Source organism: Lissotriton helveticus, chromosome 11 (genome assembly GCF_964261635.1).
Source record: "Lissotriton helveticus chromosome 11, aLisHel1.1, whole genome shotgun sequence".
In the NCBI taxonomy this organism is placed as follows: domain Eukaryota; kingdom Metazoa; phylum Chordata; class Amphibia; order Caudata; family Salamandridae; genus Lissotriton; species Lissotriton helveticus.
Window position 1 is genome coordinate 729145519 of NC_136072.1, and position 21739 is coordinate 729167257.

Consider the following 21739-nt stretch of genomic DNA (forward strand, 5'->3'; position numbering starts at 1 on the left):
TCAGGGTCAGTTTTCAGTTTTTGGGTAAAGGGGTATTTTTAGGGTTTAGGGTCAGTTTTCAGTTTTTGGGTAAAGGGGTATTTTTAGGGTTCAGGGTCAGTTTTCAGTTTTTGGGTAAAGGAGTATTTTTTGGGTTTAGGATCAGTTTTCAGTTTTTGGGTAAAGGGGTATTTTTAGGGTTCAGGGTCAGTTTTCAGTTTTTGGGTAAAGGGGTATTTTTAGGGTTCAGGGTCAGTTTTCAGTTTTTGGGTAAAGGGGTATTTTTAGGGTTCAGGGTCAGTTTTGGGTTTTTGGGTAAAGGGGTATTTTTAGGGTTCAGGGTCAGTTTTGGGTTTTTGGGTAAAGGGGTATTTTTTGGGTTCAGGGTCAGTTTTGGGTTTTTGGGTAAAATGGTATTTTTAGGGTTCAGGGTCAGTTTTGGGAATTTTAGATAAAAGGGTACAAGAAAAAAATAAAATAAAATAAATATAAATTAATTAAATTAAATTAAATTAAATTAAATTAAATTAAATTAAATACAATTACATTAAATAAAAATAATTTTAAATAATATACAATAAAAAAAAATATATATACTTACCAATACTTACGTTGTAATGGTATGCGTTGTAAAGGTACCTGCGTTGTAAAAAAATGCGTTGTAAATACATGCGTGGTAATAGTATTTGCGTTGTAAAAGTCCCGTTGTAATGGTATGCGTTGTAAAAATATGCGTTTTAACGTCATATATCCAAAAAAGATACAGTCTTAGAAACCGTGATAAAATAAGGAAGCCTGACAGGTATCAGGATACAGATACACATTCCTCTCATTCCTTTCAGGAGTCATCCGATTCACATTCTGAGTGAAGTGGAGGGTTAGAGTGCAGATCGGAAGAGCATGTGAAGCTGAAGAAGGAATCACAAAGGTCAGTTGACTACATTATTAATATTGGAAAAAAACAAAGAATAATAAACTTCAATTCATTAAGAAAAAGGTAGCCAGGATAAAATCAGGCATTCCCAGGCTTTTAGGACTCTACTTCTGAACAGGAACTGGCCAGTGATGATGTTGGACAGCGTTCCATGTTAACAGTTTCATTTCGCTCATGGATGAGGTTAAAGAATGTAGCACCTATCACAGGGGCAACTTAGGGCTTCTAGACTCAGATCTTTAGTGCATACTTTTGATTGACATGTTATGCCTCTGGACTACAACGGTATTTCCGATTTAATTCTCTCTGATGCATTTGGTTATAACTTGTAATGCTACTGTAACACTGAAAAACCCAATAAAAATATGTTTTGAAAAAAACGGTTGAAACACTGGTTTCTGGGGTAAGTTTCCCCCATAGTTTATACAAAATCACACTCCAGTTGGGGGGGACATACCCAGAAACATCAAGGCTCTCTTTTGTGAAAAGTTGAGGTACGGTTACAATATTCTTTTGGCAGAAAAAGACTGGTACCCGAGTTGATAATGGAATGCCCAAACGGGGTAACAGTAACTTTTCCTGCTGTTTCTGATCCCATCCAGAATCAGTTCAACATTCTTATGCCAAGGAGTGGGCATTAGTCGTAGCTCCTGCATTATACCTAAATCTTGTTGGGTGAGATGATGATTCACCTCATCATGAGATCCCATTAAATTCTACTCCTCAATCCCAGAGACAATACCAAATAAAACATAAGCTAGAAAACAAGTTTGGGAAATCCTAAAACAACTTGAATACCAGGGTGTAATAGAAAATTGCACTTCGTCAATGAATAACACCTTGTTTCTCGTAATGAAACTAGATAAATCATACAGTCTAGTTTTAGATTACAGACATTTAAACACATCTACTCGCACATTTGCAGTACAAAATTCACACAGTGGTGCACTAAGGAGCAACATTGTGCGTAAAAAATGCAAAACAACTGTAAATATCTCAAATCTTCGGCCAAAATATAGTACCTGGAAGCATATATTTGACAACATTTTCAGCGCTAGGCTTGCAGAGTCAATCTTGTCATTTGCCCCAGCAGTTTAAGAATAGTCCTGGGCTGTTTTCGGACAGAGTAACAGATTTACTTCAACATTTTGATAAGAAGGCATTGTCCCATGTAGATTATATATATATCAAATGGACAATTAATTAATGGAACACTTGGACAGAGTAGATTGCATAATTCTGGGAATCTCCCACCTGGGCTATAAATGTAACTTAAAAAAACATTGACAATCTCAATGTCCTATTTTTAAGATACGAGTTGTCAAGTGCCGCCACTGGTGGAGGGAAGGTTGATCCGGCAAGACCCAGCTGGGTTCTACAAGATTGGGAATCTGGTGTGGGAGAAAATTTTGGACAAGAAAGAATTTGGGCTGTCATGCAGAGTACCTGAACCTGTTCTGGCTGTCAAAGGTACCAGAACTGTATTTCTTCTACCCCTTGACAAAAGGTTTGTCTCAATTGATCTGATCAAACCACAATATGTGGCCGATTCTCAACAGTAGGCCACATGGCCTCCTGGGAAAGCACCGCTCTTCTTTTGCTACCGTACAGGAAGTTCAGATGGAAGCTTTAATAACTAAAGAAGATTCCTCTCTCCAGCATGAACCTGTAAATAACAATGAAGTATTTTTTCCCCTGTTGAAACAACAGCAAATGTACAATCAACTAGTACAGAGACACAAATGTTAATTCGACAACTCAAAAAAAACAAAATCTACCTGAATATACCAACGGTTGAGTCATCTCCTGGTTCTATAAAACATGTTGAGCTGCTAAAAATAAACTGGATGGCGTATTGCTACTTTATGGACTATGACGGTTACTCATCGAATTGAACTGAACCTGAGCCACCATTGCTGCTGCCTCTCCCTTGCAAGCTACAAGTGTGTTCACTCTATCTTTGGCAGAAAAAGACATACCTTGTTACTCCTTGGTTACACATTACGATTGCAATTCAGTTACTTTTCTTGGCCCTCTAGATTGGTGTGGTGACTGTCTTTTTCCTGCTTCTGAATGGACATTATCTCCCAGAATGCTCCGTAGTCCCACTTGTGAGTTTGGTATTGAAACCACGTGCATCATCGCACCATGAACAAAGGGACCTGACCCTTGTGCACATTACAGGCAGTTCCGGTTCCAGAAAAAATAGTATGGGACTGGGTATCGTATGATGTGTATGGTCCCACTGAAATTTTACAAATTATGTATCTGTTTGAAAATTCTTTAAATTATATCATCACCTCTAGTACTATTTCTAAGGATTGTGACACTGATATGGTACATAATATGCTAGAAGATCTAAAACAAATAACTATGTTTTCTTCTGTTGAATTGTATGATATTATATCCAATTACAGTAATGTGTTCTGTTATCAACATTATGGTCACCATCATGCTGTTTTTAATTAAACCCTATGGTAACACTGCCCGACACCACCAAAAGGTAGTTCAAAAAAATGTGCGCAGAAGTTTGCCCATTTTTTCTGGTTTTGATACATCAGACCCAGTCTCATATTATTATTGGTTTACAGAAAGAAAAATATGCTAACAAACACCAAGCTCATATGCTCTGCTTCTTTTGTTTCCCTGCTGTCTGTACAGGGTTCCGACTTTTGGAAAGACACAATAGATACAACATGTGTTTGGGGACAAAGGACTTTCAGGGAACCGAGGCTTTGTTTAGAGCATGCCTAATACCACACCAAATGATTTTCCTGAACAAAACTGTGCACCAAACTTTGTGTTGGAATAGCCAAGATGAATGACTTGAACACACCTTGTATTCCTGCATTCACCATTTTGAGAATTAGCAACATTTCAAACGAAACCGGGAGGATACAGTAGATGCCATGATCTGCAATGGTTCTTACAATTCATCATATCCCAATTGGAAGGGATGGTAAGTATGGCCTTTAGACACTAAACGATGTCAGTCCAGATTCCTGGGTGGTGCCAAAGTGTTTAAGTTCAATAGACCTGACCAACGATATGTACAATCTGAATACTCTGGGTGGTGATATCATATAGTGTTGGGACGTTGTGCATTGATTGGCTAAAAACCTCAACGCTATCTCAGGTGAAGCAACACTAGTCCCGTCTGTCTGATTACATGGATCTTAGGGATTTCTTGCTAGGCCGCCGTAACCCACGTCAAAAGTGCTTCTTTTGTATGCAATATACAATGAACTATGGAAAGTCACTCAACAGCAAGCTGCTGAAAAACTGCTTGAGACTGAAAGGATTAATCTAAAATGGCTTTGGCAGTGGTTGACAATAGCATGACCACATTAACCTCTAGAATATATTCATTGGTCAACATAGTATTGTCTGCAAATGACATAATACAGCAAGACATGTCTATATACAACACGGACAGTCACAACTTCAGTCCATTATGTTGTTAAGCCGGACACTTTATATCTTGCATTCAGGCCACTTTCTATGGCCTTATGTTAACACATTCAATCTGTTTTCTTCATACAATGTCTCTAAGAGACAGATATAAATGGCATGTAGAGATGCAAAGTATACCATGCAGTGAAAAATTACAATTGCCTTTTACTGTTGCCAAAACGCTTTCCACAGATTGGATGATCCATGGTTACATCACATTACCAGTCACGACATTCCATTTACAACATTGTCTACAACATCATCAAGTAGGCAGATCTGAAGCAATAAGGGAAGAATTTGTGCATGAATTACCTTTCAAGTTTAAGTGCAGGCATGGGGAAACAGAAGTTTTTCTCAGTGGTTCCGACTGTGAGAATGCTTTAAGCGATCCCTTGATTGGCAAGGACATTTTACTTCTCTGGGCTTGTAATGGGTCAATTGCAAACTTGTCCTGTCATCTGAAGGGATCTCCAGCTGCAGTGATTTGCCCAGTTTTCAAGCTACTCTCTGATGGGAGTTATTTTATGGTGAATGATCAAGGCTGCTGTTGAATGGAACCAGACATTGCTTATCTTGTGACAATTAATTCCATAGTAACAATGTGGCCTTTGATAATTGTTTCAGACATACGCTTTGATTCTCTTAGCAAACTAAAAGCCATGCTTTTTCAAAAGTATGTGGCCATAACATCTGCCAAAGAGACGTTCGATCTCCAGGTTGCGAGGTCTTCATCTGAAGTACAGGCGCTACTATATACTAACTTCCCACTGCATTTTAGGGAGCTGTTCCACTGTATCTTTAACATGTCTGATAATAAGGGTGTAGCACACTTTTTTAAATGTATTGACTCTTGACTGGTTAGCACTTTCAGATGGTTTTCGGAGTTATACCATCATTCATACACTCCATAATAGGAAGCATTTTTGGAGGTCTTCTGCTTGTCTGACCACTTGTGGTGGGAATTCCTATTTTAATTTATTTTCCTGCTTCGCAATGGATGTCCCAGTTTAAACAAAAATGGAGACAGGACTGCTTGTGCTGCAATGTCGTGAGCACAAGATACACTGCTTCTGCACACCTTGGCTCCAATAACTGAATGAGCATTGGTTCTTATCGTTCAGGCCTGTGTGGCCTCACTGCATACAACTTGTAGCCCACTGATTGCAGTGCATCCATGAATGCATACTGGTTTTCTTCTTCGGATCGCAATTGGTTCCGCCAATAGACATGTAAATGCTGATGAACCCTTTGAAGGCCTATGGGTGTAGCTGTCTCCAGGGTGTTCCATTGCTGCTAAACACATTCTTCAAGCCACCTTGGGATGCTTTGGCTCCTAGTGAACTGGAAATCAGCTCTGTGGTATGCACACAAGATGTAGTCCCTCCCACGGTGGCTGCTGTGGGAACTGGATGGAACCACCTTTGCTCCATAAACATGCTTTGAGGTGCTCAACTGGGAACTTCGTCTGCGGTTGCTGGCAACAGCAATGTTGCGACTACCACTCGGAACACATAAACAAAATGTTTAAGCAGTGGGGCATATTACCAACAAGTAGCGATATTTATTGCTAAATAGGCTTAGCGACAATTTTTTTATCGCTGCCTATCACTGGATATGTTAGCGGAGAAAACATGCTATTAGCAATGTTTTTCTCCATTGTGCTAAAATATCCAGCAATAGTGGCGAAATGCGTGACTATCGCTGAAAATACAGCGATATTCACGCATTAGCGATGAAATGCTCTTAGCCATGTTATCCACCTCCCATTGGATAACATGGCTAAGAACTGGTCTGAGCATGCGTTAGTTTTTGGCGATAGCGGGAATATTTCCATCGCTACGCCTGCCTTGCTAATAGGCGATAGCGACGTTAGCGACTGCTTTCAGTCGCTAACAGGTTGGGTACGCCCACTTTGCATGTCATTAGCGATAAACATCGCTGACATGAAATGAAATGAAATAAAAAATTATATTTATATAGCGCCAAAACTACCCGGAGGCCTCGCAGCGCTTACATTGATTGTAATACTGAGCTGGCCGCGGGGTTACCGAGTTTTGGTGTACAGATATGTCTTCAGCGCTTTCCTAAAAGCCATCCTGTTGGGGATCCCTCTGAGGGCAAGAGGGAGGGAATTCCAGAGCCTGGCGGCCGTGTGGGAAAAGGAGCGGCCGCCCCACCTAGCTTTGTTAATCTTTGTTGTAGTTGCTAGATGCAATGATCCGGAGCGAAGGGCTCTGGGGGGGACATAAGGCAGTACTAAGGGAAACCAGATGGCCGGGCCCGTTCGATGGAAAGATTTGTGGACAATGCACATGGCCTTGAACTGAGCTCTGGCGACGACTGGAAGCCAGTGAAGATCGTTCAAGGCGTGCTTGGCAGACTGCCAGCGAGGGATGTTGTACAGTAGGCGGGCGGCACAATTTTGGGTGACCTGGAGCCTGTGGGTCACAGCTACCGGTGCTCCCAGATATAGCGCGTTTCCATAGTCCAGGCGAGAAAGGATCAGGGCCTGGACCAAGATTCTCCTCGCCTGGAAAGGGAGCAACGGGAGCACTTTACGAAGCATCTTCATGAGCCCCGCACATGTAGCTGCTGTTTTAATGGCTTGAGCCGAGAAGTCAAGCGACTTGTCCAGCCAGACGCCCAGGCTCTTTATCTGGGGTTTGGGGAGGGGAAGGGCGCCAAGGCAGGAAGGCCAAATAGAGGCCAGACAGGTCGGAGGAGGGTTGCCCAGGAGCATGACCTCCGTTTTCTTCCCATTGAGTTTGAGGCAGGACAGTTGCATCCACCTAGCTACAGCCTCTAGACAGGGACCTAAGGTGTTGGACGACCCATCCGTGTGGTCTAGAGAGACCACCAGTTGGGTATCGTCTGCGTAGGTGACAATACGCACGCCGAAGGGTTGGACTATCCCTGCTAGAGGCTGCATGTAGACGTTAAAAAGCGTGGGGCTCAGGGAAGAGCCCTGAGGCACCCCGCAGCTAAGTGGATGTTTGATGGAAACAGCCTCACCCTCAAACACCTGGAAGAAACGCTCTTCGAGGAAGGAGGACAGCCACTCCAGTGCCGCGCCCGACACTCCCAAACTCATCAGACGTTGTAATAAGATGGTGTGGTTAACGGTGTCGAACGCGGCACTGAGATCAAGCAAAATAATGGCTGCCTTTCCTCCCCGGTCCAGCACGGCTCGGGTTTCCTCCGTCACTGCAATAAGAGCAGTTTCGGTCCCATGCTGGGGACGGAACCCTGTCTGAGAGACGCAAAGCAGATCCGCTGATTCCAAGTGGTCTATTAGGATGGTGTTGATGTGTCTCTCGAGCAGTTTACTCATCCAGGGGAGTAGGGAGATTGGGCGGAAGTTAGACAGGTTGTTCTGGTCCAGGGAAGGCTTCTTTAATAAAGCCTTGACCATCGCACACTTCCAAGAGGCAGGGACAGAGTTGGTGGTGATAGAGGCATTAAGAGCATTCAAAATGGCCGGGCGGATGGCATCCCAGACCTTTGTGAGAATCCTCGGGGGCGCTGGATCATTAGGGGATCCCGAGGTGACTTTAGGGATGATTTTATCAATAGTGGCGGAGTCTAACAGGGGAAATTTGTCCAGTATGCAGGGGGCAGTAGAAGCACTCTCCAGAGAGATGGTGGATTCCTCAGCCTCAATACCTCCAGAAAATAAAGAGTAGATGGTTTGAATCTTGTGAAAGAAGTAAGAGGCTAGATCATCGCATCGGGATTGGGCGCCCGTTGGGGACAGCTGCTCGGGTGCGGGAGAGATTAGGGATTTAGCAATTTTAAAAATTTCTTTGGGAGAATTGGCGGCTGAGTTGATTTTTGAGTCATAAAAAAGAGCCTGTGCAGTTTTCATTTCAAGTTTGTAAAGCTTTATAGCGGCTCTGTAATCTGCTCTTTTTGAAGGTGAGCGGTCACTTCTCCATGCTCTCTCTAATTTACGGCAAGACTGCTTCCTGAGCCTGAGAGCAGGGGAGTACCAGGGGGCAACTTTAGGTCTTTTTATCAAGTCGAGGGGTTTCTTAGGGAGGACTTGATCAAGGGTGCAAGTTATCCAGTTGTCAAAATTTGCGGTAGCCCTGGCGGGATTGGTCGCCATCGCAGGAGGATGTTTATTGAGGGCCAGAATCCACTCAGAGGACGAGAGCGATGCCCACTTCCTCCCCCATCGTTTGTTATTATTCAGTGGGACAGGACAGATGTTTGGGGACCACAAAAAGGGTATTAAAAAATGGTCGGTCCAGGGTAGAGGAATAGGTACCTCGACCGTCAGGTTGTCTAAATTGCTGAAAATGTGATCAAGGAGATGTCCCTTGATGTGCGTTGGGTGGAACCCCTTCTGCCGCAGATCAATAGCCAAACAGTTCAAGCGAAAGAAACATGCAAAGCGGGCCCCAAACCGCTCGCTATCGCCTAAAAGCTGTCGCTAACATCAGTTAGCGACAGCTTGCTAATAGGGCGATAGAATTATTGCCGCCGAAAACGGCCGCTAAACTGGCGATAATTGCCTATCGCCACCCTTCGTAATATGCCCCAATGTTTTTTTTGCTTTTATTCTAGGCACCATGGCTTTCTGAGAGCTTGGGGTTTCACCTTGTATAATGGCTTTTTATGAGTATTTTTAAGACAAACGGCTTTTAGATGATTTTAGAAGTGGTTTTAGATTTTACAATTTTTATACATTTTATATGGTGTGCTGTTTTTTAGATGGCTTTTTAGGTTGACCCTTAGTATGAGGAGTGGGTCTTCTTATGTGCCCGAGTTAGGCCCATGTAGCAATGCTGCACATTTTCTTACATTGTCCTCATTTCTGCACAATATCATTATGCCTGTGATCTTTTGCACACACTATTAGATTAGTTTCTCTGAAACTGATTTGCTTATACATCTAGCTTCATGCAACATTATCATGATGCCTCAAACATTGAGTACAAGACCTTTACCAACGATGTACACATGTTGTTCTGTCTTCATCCACAGGGTGACAGTGCTATCTACATATCAACAACAATGCTAATCTACGTATACATCACAAGGATGCTTTTTATTATAGATAAAGAAGCATTTCAGGGGGTTGGCAGAAGAGACACTTCCGCTGACATCAAAAGGTCCTACATGCTGAGGCTTCACCAAACAGCTGGCTGACATCTCCATGAAGTGTATCCTATTTGAGACCAAGATGGGGGCCTACATTCTTTGCCGCCAGGTAATGGAGTTGCATCATCCCATGGGGGGATTCTTGGCTATACACCTGCATACACTCTAGACATACACAGAGTAGGGATTGAACAGTAGGAGTACACCTGATTACTACCTTGTATTATATGTCTGCATATACACACGTTCTTATCACCATGGTGTGACTGTATCTACTATTCACTCTGTTGGTGTTTACAATCACATTCAGGGTCAGGGTTGTCATATTCAGTGTTTGCCAGAAACCATGTGTACCTTGTTTGGGTTAGGTGGGCTTATGGTGGCACTGTGAGCTAGCAGGTCTCTAGGTCAACATATACTATGGGGTGCATGGACAGCCTAGGCACCTCAGACAAAGTTTATGTTGTCCACAAGCTTGCAGATCCTATGGATTAGTGGGAACTAAACAACATTTCTAGCAAGTGAGAGCATTTTTTGTGTGCGCTCACTTGCTAGAATCTGAGAGTTTGCAATGGCTTGAGGGGAGATGTAAAGCCGTTGCCAAGCCATAGCAAACAGCTATGTCCCTGGGGTTGGGCACCCCGGGACATAGCAGGAGCCAGCCCTAGGGCATGGCGGTCCACAGGGCCATCTATGGCTCCCCTCCTCTGTTTTTTGTGGGGGCCTGCCCCAGTGAGGTAGCGGTCCCCTGGGCCAAGAATGGCACGGGAGGGCGGCTGTGTGGCCCTCTCCCATTTAAAACAAAAAGGAACTTGACCCCTGGGGGGTGGTGGTGCCTTTGTCCAGGGGGGTCAACGAGGCCCCCCAATGGCATGTTGAGCCCTGGGGAGATAGTGGTCCCTGGGACACAGGGGGATCCTTGAGGCCCACATTTATTTTTAAAGTATGACCCCATGGAGGTGATGTGCCCCAGGGCCTGGGGGGGTCCAAGAGTCACCCCCATTTATCATTAATCAAGCCCAGGGGAGGTGGTGGTCCCAGGGGCAAAATAAGCCCCAGGAGGGAGGGAGGTGCACCCACCTACCTTTATTTAAAAAATGTCCCTGTGACCTGGCACTCCCAGTTGCTAATAATTAAAGAAGCCAAGGTGCCTGTGTTTCATTTTTATTACATTTCGTAGATCCCGCAGAGTTTGTTTTTTTATGTCTTCCCCCAAACCCCCCCCCAAAAAACAAAAAGAGGTCTAGAGGGTCAGGGTATCGCTAACCTACCACCTTTCATTTTATTTTAATATTGTTTCTGGATTTGGGCTCAAGCTGAGGGCCAAGATGGCTGCCAACACTTCCTGGTTTGAAATGTTGGAAGCCAAAACGATCTCAGTTGTTAATAGCATTTGGGAGGATTAACAGGGAATACGACCTCCTCTTACCCACATGCAAAATTAGGTGTATGGTCTTAATTCGACTACCTAGCTTTTTATTTTACTTTTGATTGAAAATGTTTCATTTAGAGGGGAATGTATAAACAACAGAGGATTAAACATTCACTTGTGCAGTTTACCTCTGTTCGAGATTGATGTGGTCCCTCTCACTGGTCTTCGGACTGTGATAATGATGTCCAGTGGTTTCGTGCTAACTGACGCTCTTCTTATATACTATTAACCAATTGGAGTTTGGTTCCACACTCTGAGTAAATATTGAGTTGGTTTAGTTAAGTGAGTTTTTCAAAATTCAGTGGTGCATAGGATGGCAATCCTACTGAGCTGCTGGATTGATAAAATAGTCAATCAAAAGTATGGATCATGTAACACAAGATACATTCCAACCTTGCACTCCTTTCTTTTTCATCAATGATTAATCCATATGTTCAAATAGATTCATGATTTCATTTTATATTTATTGGTAACGAAGATTTTTTGATTTCTTCAAAACTTTCATGTGAATATTTTACTTCATATTCATCAATTCATCATTTGCCCAATGCGTTTCAAGCATATAGCCCTTCATCAGGGGACTTCTTTATATCTGAAAACAGTATCATATGTCATTATCGGTACCGTACATTATTAAATACAACACAGGTGCTTTCGCTGTCTCATACCTCCTATTAGTTCTAGTGCATCCTTATTAACAACATCATGTCTCATTTTCATTGTATAATCCAAATGAACTTTTTATCACATACTTCTAATTGTGCCTGCCTTATAAAGCGTTACACACTGTCTCCTGCTCATATACACAGGTTCACCTTATATCCCATATGGTACTAAATTCATGTGTCTTAACCTTGTTGTGCCCGAGAGTGTGTTACCACCGTAGTGTTTGCACTGACCTTTCATCTTTAGCAGAGTTCTCTTTATGCTGTCGAGTAAATAAATACTGGTATTAAGATTCTTATTTTTTTTTAAACGTGTAGCGATACTAACTTTGTATACGGAAGACTTCCGTAATGTTCTTACCTTGTCTTTGTCAAGATTCGCCCTCTCCTTGCTCCTCGCTACCATCGGCGTGCGACGCTCTATAACTGACAACTCTATGGTCTCTACTCTATATCCCCATTCTAATCACGCGGGTATCGGTGTAGTACACATCGAAGAAGTCTAAACTACCTAGGTCCATGCGAAATAGACATAGTCTGTTCCTTTTTATAGGAAAACAACTATTCAACTAACTTTATTAACATCACTATGCGTTTTACAATTGAACCCTCGTGTTGGTATGCAAAGAGTGATGCCTCCCTGGCTATATGAACCGTGTCTCGGGAATCCTCTATATTATGGATCGACCGTGTATAATTAAGTTTCTAACTATTATAGTGTTTTTATGTTACGACTACGTGACAATTTAATATGTTGTTATCGATTTACACGTGACATGTAATATGTTGTTATCGATTTACACATGGTGTAAATGAACGTGCTAAAAGCAGTGTTGCATCTGTGTGAATACATGAACTATACATAAACAATACTACGACGTAAACCCTAATGAACAATACTATTCCATATCGTTCGGCTGTAAATCTATTAAATGGAAAACAGTTCAAATCATAGCAACGATATTACGACATATAAATTTGACATATAAATTTATAAATTTAGGTCTGGTGCTGTCCATCAGTTTCATAAGAAACAGTTCAAATCCATTCTTTCATTTAGACCCTTAGGAAGAAGAGTGCATAAGTGGTTTATCCAGAAGATTTCCCTTCTCAATAATTGGCTGTTATTGTCTCTTCCTGGAGGTATTGCCACTTTCTCCAAAATACAAAATTTTAGTTGACTTGCGTTATGTTTTGCTTCATTAAAATGTACTGCCACCGTAGATTTTGGGTTGTTCAGACGAATGTTACTTTTGTGTTCAATTATTCTTGTTTTAATTTTTCTTTGCGTTTTTCCCACATATGACAAGCTACACGGGCATCTTAACATATAAACAACATTACTTGTATCACATGTTCCTGATAATTTTAATTTCACTGGTGTACCTTTAGTGGGATGGTTGATTATATTGTTCTTAATTATAGCCGAACAATTTCCGCAATTGTGACATGGTAATGTGCCTCTGTATTTGCTTTGTTCTTGCTTTGGCGATTCTTTTAACAATTCTTTTAAGTTCTTTGTTCGTTCATATGCAAAAATTGGTTTATTTTCAAATATCCCTTTAAAATCTTCCTCTAATGCCTGCAGTGGCCAGTGCCTCATGATCGTTTTTTTGATTTTTGTACTTTGTGTTGAAAACTTTGAAACAAACACCATTCTTTGTTCTTCCTCTTTCTGTTTAGTTGTAAGCAAATGATTGCGTTGTAATTTGTCAGCTCTTTCTGATGCAGACTCCAAGATGGATTGGGAATATCCTCTTTTTCTAAACTTCTCTAATGTTTCTATTTTATGTTTTGTATATAGTTCGTTGGTGGATGCAATTCGTTTGATTCTTAGAAGTTGCGAAAAAGGTAAATGTTGCTTGAGTGGAGTTTGATGGAAACTTTTGTAATGGAGTAAGTTATTCCTATCTGTGGTCTTCGCAAATACACTTGTAATGATGGTTCCTTCTTTGTTCGTTATTTGTACATCCAAAAATGATATAGCTTCCTTTTGTATTGTAAATGTGAACTGTATTCTTTCATTCACCGTGTTTAAATGTTGTAATGCCATTTCTAGGCTATCTTGACTGCCTTTCCATAATACAAATATATCGTCGATATATCTTTTATGCAAAATTAGGTTCCTGGTCCATTCTTCATTATTCAATACGTGATCTAACTCAAACCTGTGCATAAATGTATTTGCATAGGTTGGTGCCGCACAATAACCCCATAGATGTCTCTGACACTTGCACATAATAGTTGTCCTTCCATTTAAAGTAACTATGATATAGCGTGAAATGTAGTAATTCCATAAGGAATATCTTCAGCTCTTCTGGTTTGTCTTCATGTATCAAAAAACTTTCTACCGCCGTCATACCTAAATCATGGGGTATGGATGTATATAATGACTTTACGTCAATACTTGCCATTATCATATTCTGCGTGAAGTTCATTTTTTCTTCCTCCAATATGTTCAAGAAATGGGTGGTGTCCTTAATGTAAGTAGAAGTATTTTGTACAATGTTATGTAGATGTTTGTCGATATATTTCCCTACTGGTTCATGTATTGATCCAATAGTTGATACAATGGGTCGTAGTGGAGGTGATGTTGCGTGTTTATGTATTTTTGGTGTCATGTATATATAGGGAATGGTGGGATTATCCTTAATGAGATACTCTTTTTCTTTTTGGCCTATTATGCCCTGGTCCACAGCTTTTTGAACAATGGTGGTTAGAACCTTTGTGAATTCTTTTGTGGGGTCTGTTGTCATTACAGTATATGTGTTCCTGTCTTGAACGTGTGTTTCTACGTTCTGTTCATAAAAGGTTGTATCCATTATTACTAATGCTCCACCCTTGTCAGCTTGTCTTATGGTGATTGATTGGTTGTTTGCCAGTTTTTGTAAGATTTGTCTTTCCTTTTGTGTCATGTTTGTGTGTTTAGGTCTTGGAAGTTTAAATATATCTTCAATTTCTGTGATAACCACTTTCTCAAATGCATCAAGTACTTTGTGGCTTGCTGGAGCTATGAATTTACTCTTTGTTCTTAATCCCATCAATGTGTTCTCCTTAGTATCTGCACTTATTGTAGGTATTTCAATTATATTGCTGAAAAAATGTCGAAGTCTTAATGATCTTAGGAATTTATACATGCATACTTTTGTTTCTAAAAGATTTGAATGGTACGTAGGAACATAAGATGATCCTTTTTGTAATGTCTGCAGTTCCAAGGTGCTTAATTTGTGTTTTGATATATTTATTACTAAGTTTTCTGACTCCGCGTGTGTTGGGAAACTGATTCGGTGTTTTGCTGTGTTTTTGATCCTCCGGGTTCTACTTGCGGTCCAGGGCCTGTCAATAAAAAAGTAGATGCAGCTTTTTCTGATGTTGTTGTCGATGTACTTGCAACTATTTTGTCTGTTCTTTGACTGAGTGATTCTGTGGATTGACCTGGTTTTGGTCTTCTATTATCAAATGTAGATCGTCTTTGTTGTGAATCATCTGAAGATGTTTCATCCGTAGACTTTTCTGTGTTTGATCTTTGTTGGCGCCTTTTGGCATATATATCTGCCCACGAGTATACTTCACCTAAACGGTAATCAGTAGTATCTCTTTTAAATTTTCTTAGCTTTCTAGTAACACACTCTTGGGCACAAGGTTAAGACACACAAATGTAGTACCATATGGGATATAAGGTGAACCTGTGTATATGAGCAGGAGACAGTGTGTAACGCTTTATAAGGCAGGCACAATTAGAAGTATGTGATAAAAGTTCATTTGGATTATACGATGAATATGAGACATGATGTTGTTAATAAGGATGCACTAGAACTAATAGGAAGTATGAGACAGCGAAAGCACGTGTGTTGCATTTAATAATGTACGGTACCGATAATGACATATGATACTGTTTTCAGATATAAAGAAGTCCCCTGATGAAGGGCTATATGCTTGAAATGCATTGGGCCAATGATGAATTGATAATATGAAGTAAAATATTCACATGAAAGTTTTGAAGAGATCAAAAAATCTTTGTTACCAATAAATATAAAATGAAATCATGAATCTATTTGAACATATGGATTAATCATTGATGAAAAAGAAAGGAGTGCAAGGTTGGAATGTATCTTGTGTTACAGGATCCATACTTTTGATTGGCTCTTCTTATATAAACATAACATAAGTATTTGTAAAGCACACGTTGACCCCTGATGGGGTATCTTGGTTCTGAATAACAGATGTTTATTGTTACCCAACTCAACGGTACTCGTACTCATTTTATGGACCTCAGATGGATGAAAGGCTGAGTGGACCCGCCGGGATTTAAACCTGTGACCATGAGGTTGAACACAGGCCCCTGCAGTGGATGTATTTGTCCACTGAGCCACAAGATGGTGCATAAGATGTATATAATGTTGTTGATACTATACTGCCATTGTTTTATTTTTCTGTTTCCAGTTCCAATAGCCGAGTTGGCCGTGGGGTACCATATGGCTGTAGAGAGGTAAAATGTATCTCCTCCATCAGGTAACCCACTTTCGGCTTTTGAACAATCTTGTATGTCACCACATTTTAGGTGGGTAAAATGTTAGTGTGACTTGTGAAACTCCATGTGCAACATAGGTATATTTATATTTTTCTTTTTCAGATGAAGATGGTGTATTTATAACCCATACTTTTCGTGACTTCAAATAATCACGGGCAGTATAGCCATCTGATTAATTCTATTATTGTATGCCTAGTGACTTAAATTGTTTACTGGTCCTGTAGAATGCCTAAGAACTCAGGTTGGAGTCTAGTAAAGGCAGAAACATATTGACCACTAAGGGGGTATATTTGTGCTGAACCCCCGTCCTCTCAACTTTTAATCCTAACCAAGGGTACCATTGAATAAAGATATTGAGTCCCTGGAGATAGTTGTAACTTTTCACCTGTTTTGGTTTTGCACTCTGCCCCTCACTCACTCACACTTCTTAGTGACATCCCCCTTCTAAAACACCTCAGCTCCTCTACACCCACTGCATTCGGTGAAGAGTTGTAGCCCACATCCGGGACCTTGCGGCTCCGATGTGAGGAGGGAGCTCCATTATGAAGCATGCCACCCTCGGGTGCGTGAGGGTTCTCGTCCTCATAAAGGAATACTTTTCCTTATTAAACAAGAAAAAAACCCGTTTAAGTAGAATGCAATGCAAATGGCTCAAACTTTCAATAATGTGAGACCTATTGCTTGTTTTTAGCGGAGCAGTTAATGGCTTCTTCCATCCCATTTTCTAGGATTGTTCTAGTGAACATGAGCTGAATTTCGTGTGTTGCCTCTCAGTGTTCCTTACCTTATTGTTGTGCTTGGTTTTGGGTGGCTAGATGTTTTGCAGATTTGTTGGCCAGATTTATTTCCAAATGACCACCAGCTCTTGCTCATAAGAGCCTGTTAACACCAGGTAAGGTATGCTCATCCTAGGATTCCTACTCCAAAACTCCCATAAAAGCACCTTCAAGATTCCCTTCCACTTAAAGCAAATTAGGGAGGGAGCCTTCTTTCAGCCCCTTACCCCAGAGAGCATAAACATGTGCAATGCAATAGGTCTCGCATTTACGTGAGTTTAAGCTGTTGGCATTGTAAATGACAAGGCCTTTTATTTACGTTTTGGTTTTTAAAACATAAATAAAAGGCATTGTCATTTACAATGCCAACAGCTTAAACTTGCGTAAAAGCGAGACCTATTGCACTGCAAAAGCTTGTTAGCTTTTAGTGTGCCGAGTGGAAGCACGTAAAAGGCTTTTACTTTCTAGGGCATATGCCTAATCGAATCATTACACTCCTGCCTCAACCTGCTGTATGGCGACCTACTGGGGTTTCGGTTCGCCTGGGATTCAGTTGCTCCACTTTGCAGACAACAATAACAAAGTGATGGAGATGGGGCGGCACAGACGGGTGCTGGAGTTGAACAGGCACGGACAAAAGCATATCGATTTAAATACATTTTTTAAAAACACTCAGGGGCAGATCTACAAGAAAGTGCCGCAGCGCAGCATCGCAAGCCCTTTGGCTGCGCCACGCTGAGGCACTTTCAGAGCACAGGAATGCGACATATCTACAATGATATGTTGCAATCCTGTGCTCTCCCCTGCGCTGGCGCAGAAACAGCTGCATGCGCCGGCGCAGGCACCTTCGCACCATGATACAAGGATGCCTGCGCCATGGGGCGATTGCTTTTGTGAAGGAAGGGGCCCCTTCTTGCACAAAAGCAATCACTGCAGGAATTTTCCTATGCAGTACGCATTGAAAGAGGAAAAATGAGGAGAAATGAAAACATTTATCTGCGTTTCACTTGGCTACGCCACCCCTATGGTGGCGCAGCAAACTGATGCATTTCCAGGTTTACGATTTCTCGTAAATCTGGAAATGCATCAGTGGACATGGGTGTTGCGTGGGAACACCCACAGCAACACCCATGTCCCGCCCCTAACACACAAAGTGTTGCATGAACAGGGGCGATATTTACAAGCACAGGTTAAGTCATGCAGGGTGACTTTATCTGTGCTTATAAATATCCCTTAACAGGCTGCGCCACCGGTGCGTCACGCAACGTGACGCACCGGCGGCGCATGAGGCTTGTAAATCTGCCTCTCACTGTCTGTGCTTTTTATTTTATGACTGTACGCAAACGAAAAATTATCACGGACCAAGAAAAGGGAGAGGAGGAGGGACGAGGGAGGTGGTGAACAAGGACAATGGGAGGGGGTGAGAGCAGGGCTCGACTCGGGGTACCACGCAGGCGTCCCCCCACTTATTTTACCGGGTGGACGCTGTCCCCCCTGCCAAACAGCTGGACTTCACTCTTTGGCCTCTCTGGGACGAGATCGGAGCTCACAGCACGCTGCTCACGCGCTGACTTCTCAGATGCAATCGCATCGAAAGGGGTGAGCGAGGGGAGGAAATGAGCCCGAGGGTGCAAGCCACCTTTCGTGATGTCACTCCCTGTTGTGACGTAACTTCCGGTGACAGCGTCCCCCCACTTATTCTTTTAGGACTCGTGCCCTGGGTGAGAGCAAAGGCGCAAGGACAATGTGTAGTGCTGGAATATAGCACTGGAAGATAGCTGATCCTACATATCCACAGAGTGGAGGAGAGGGCTGGGGGAAGCAAGAAACAGCACAGGACCATTCAATGCTAAAAAACAAAGAGTGTGCCATACAAAGGATAAATAAATGGAACAGGAAGGGCACATGTGAGGGGAGCAGTCGTCAGCAAAGTGAAAACACACCCAAAGGTGGGACAAAGTGCAGCCTTTCACTAATCAAAAGAAAGCAATTTTGAAAGGCACACGAAGTAGCAAATGGAAAGTGGTGGGTGGGGCCTAACCCTACATAGGGATTATCACATGCCTCGCATGCGCACTGCCTCTAGGCTCGACCTGAAAATGAAGGGTGGATCCTAGTAAATGTCAAGCCATCGAAGAGCACCAACCACCTGAAGACCACCCATGTCTATAAAACCACCCATGCTCTACGGCGGCACTCAAAACCCTTTCAAAGATGTAAAAAAAAAGTGTTTGTTTTTTAAGGAGTTTTATACAGCGCAAACTTGACCCGAAGTTATCGAATATCAGAGTGCTTTACAAGAGCACCAGTACGTTACATGAGGACACATTCATTTTTGTTAGGCACTGGGAGATAAATGATTTGCCCAGAATCACAGGATGTTGCGCGTCCTTCCCGAAACTCGAACGCAGTTCCCCGGATTTGAGGTCGACCACCCTAGCCGATAGGCCAGCTCCTCTCCCTGAGAGACTGTGATTGACTTACATGGGGTGATTATTTTCTTCTGTAGTATGCTTCTGGTGTCTCCTAACCAGGGCACAAGTCGTAAAAAAAGAAGTGGGGGGACGCTGTCACCGGAAGTGACGTCACGGCAGGAAGTGACGTCACGAAAGGTGCCGAACTCCTCTTCCCAGAGAGGCCAAAGAGTGAAGTCCAGCTGTTTGACAGGGGGGATGGCGTCCCCCTGGTAAAATAAGTGGGGGGACGCCGTCCACCCGTGTGGTACCCTGACTCGAGCCCTGCTCCTAACACCCCCATACCCCTGTATTTGTGGCTGATAACACCACCACACATGTAGGCGCTTATGCACCATTCTACGTGTATCCCGCATGTCTGCATGTACCAATTTTGTCAGCACTGCTCAAGAATCCAGTTAATGCCAATCACAAAATTCAAACACCAAATGACACAGTGAGGATTGAGAAACTGAACAGCAGGTCAAAAACATCTCAAAGAGGAAATCGGTGACCTGGCCCCAGCTGCCGGTGCAAATAGGTCCCACGCCTCAGTGAGAAGAGAGTGCTGAGCCGTTCAATGGACGTAGCACGTGGCAAATCTAATTTGCTAGCGAGTAATACAAGACAGTAATGAGATTTAAGCATCTGGCACTGTCAGTGGATGTCCGGCCCTCGTGAGCAAGTTCACATTGAAGGAGGAAATTAAGAAATAAAGTAAGGGGTAGGAAAACAAACACACAAGGATGTAAAAGGAGAAGAGTTAATTCTTTTAGGCATTTTTTTTAACAAAAAGGAGGATTACATTGGAGGCAGCTTGCTTCTCATTGCTCCCAATATTTAGAAGTAGAGAGAAATGGTACCAAGGCCATCATTACGAGTTGGAGAAGTTCACCAGGAGGGATAACTCTTGATGAAATACCCCAAGTCACCATTACAGATGTGTCCGAAATTGTCAAGTCTGAAAACTCCAGATCAGATCATTCTGGAACGGAATATACCGGGCTGAGGATAATGCTTCAGGGCATCGGTTGTAGCCAGCAGCACTGCTGAGCCCCGTCCGCCCCTACAGCAGTCCAGACAATACCACCCCAATCTTCCCCATTCAAACTCTTCCCCCCCGCCCCCCCCTCCCCACTGCACATGCGCAAGCATGTCCTGGACCCCACGTCCACTTACTAAGAGGAGGTGGAAAATGTCGAGTGTTATTTTCCGAATTCATAAAAATGTCTAGTAAAGCAGCTGGTACCTCCGAATATAAGTAGTTATTCCCCTTTTTTGGAGAAAAAATAGATACCTGTTGTCGAATCAGCGTTAATGGTTGACTTTTGATCAGCTGCTAAAATTCCTGATGAGGCAATCTTAGCCATATTTGACTCAGCACTGAGTGAATTTCCAGCCTCTCATGTGGAGCTTGTGCAAACTGCCTCGAAGTCTTTCGTTCTTTCCCCTTTCCTTTGCGTGAATTCTTAATGCCGATATTTGTCAGGTACTTCTTCAAATGTGCCTCCCTTATTTCACCATGTTAGTGTGAGGACCACAGCTGGGTTTGAGCATCCCCAAGGATCATGTACTGCTTGCATGTCATGATGAATTATGGTTCTTGTGTTTTTAGAAGTTACATTGTGTAGATTAGCTAACAAAAAATAGATTTTTGTTTAACAAAGCAATGAATTATGTTGTCTAGACTTTAACATTGCTTCAAAATTTAGAAGAGAAAGAGTTGATGTAAAAAAAAAAAAAAAGTGATTTGGACAGGATCACTACATCCTTTGGATAGGGCAGGTCTAGGAAACGGGTCCCTGTGCTCGAAAGCTAAACACTGGACCCTATCAGGAGACCAGGGCTAGATGTACTAGGCTGATCTTGCAAACCATTCCATGTTCTTTGCACAATAACTGGCTCGTGGCTTCAGCTTTATTTTGTGCTACACCCGATGGACTAATTTGTCACAGCACGAAATGCTCATTCACGAAAAATAAAAGGCATTGTCATTTGCAATGTCAATAAGTCAAGCTCGTGTAAATGCGAAACCTATTGCATTGCAAATGCTTGTTTTTATTTGTTTTTTAAAACAGACCCTCTCCATTAAATTGACATTGGCTATTTTTAAAACTAACATGCCGGCAGTCCAAGAAGGGCGGGTGTGCCCAGTGGTTCTCTGGACAACTTCTGCTGCACCCCCTCGCGGGCAGCCACCATTCCTTCGGGTTAACTTCCACTTTGCGAACGAGATACCTCAACGTGTCAGGTCTCAGTAACTGTTTAATAGTTTTAGTATCAAAGTTCACAAATGCAAATTGCAATAAGGCAGTAGCCACCCCATTCATGCCTTCTCCTTACAGATAGTAATCAGTGATGTGTAGCTTGCAACGAGGAAAAACATTTCCAACTCCCAAATTAAACTTTG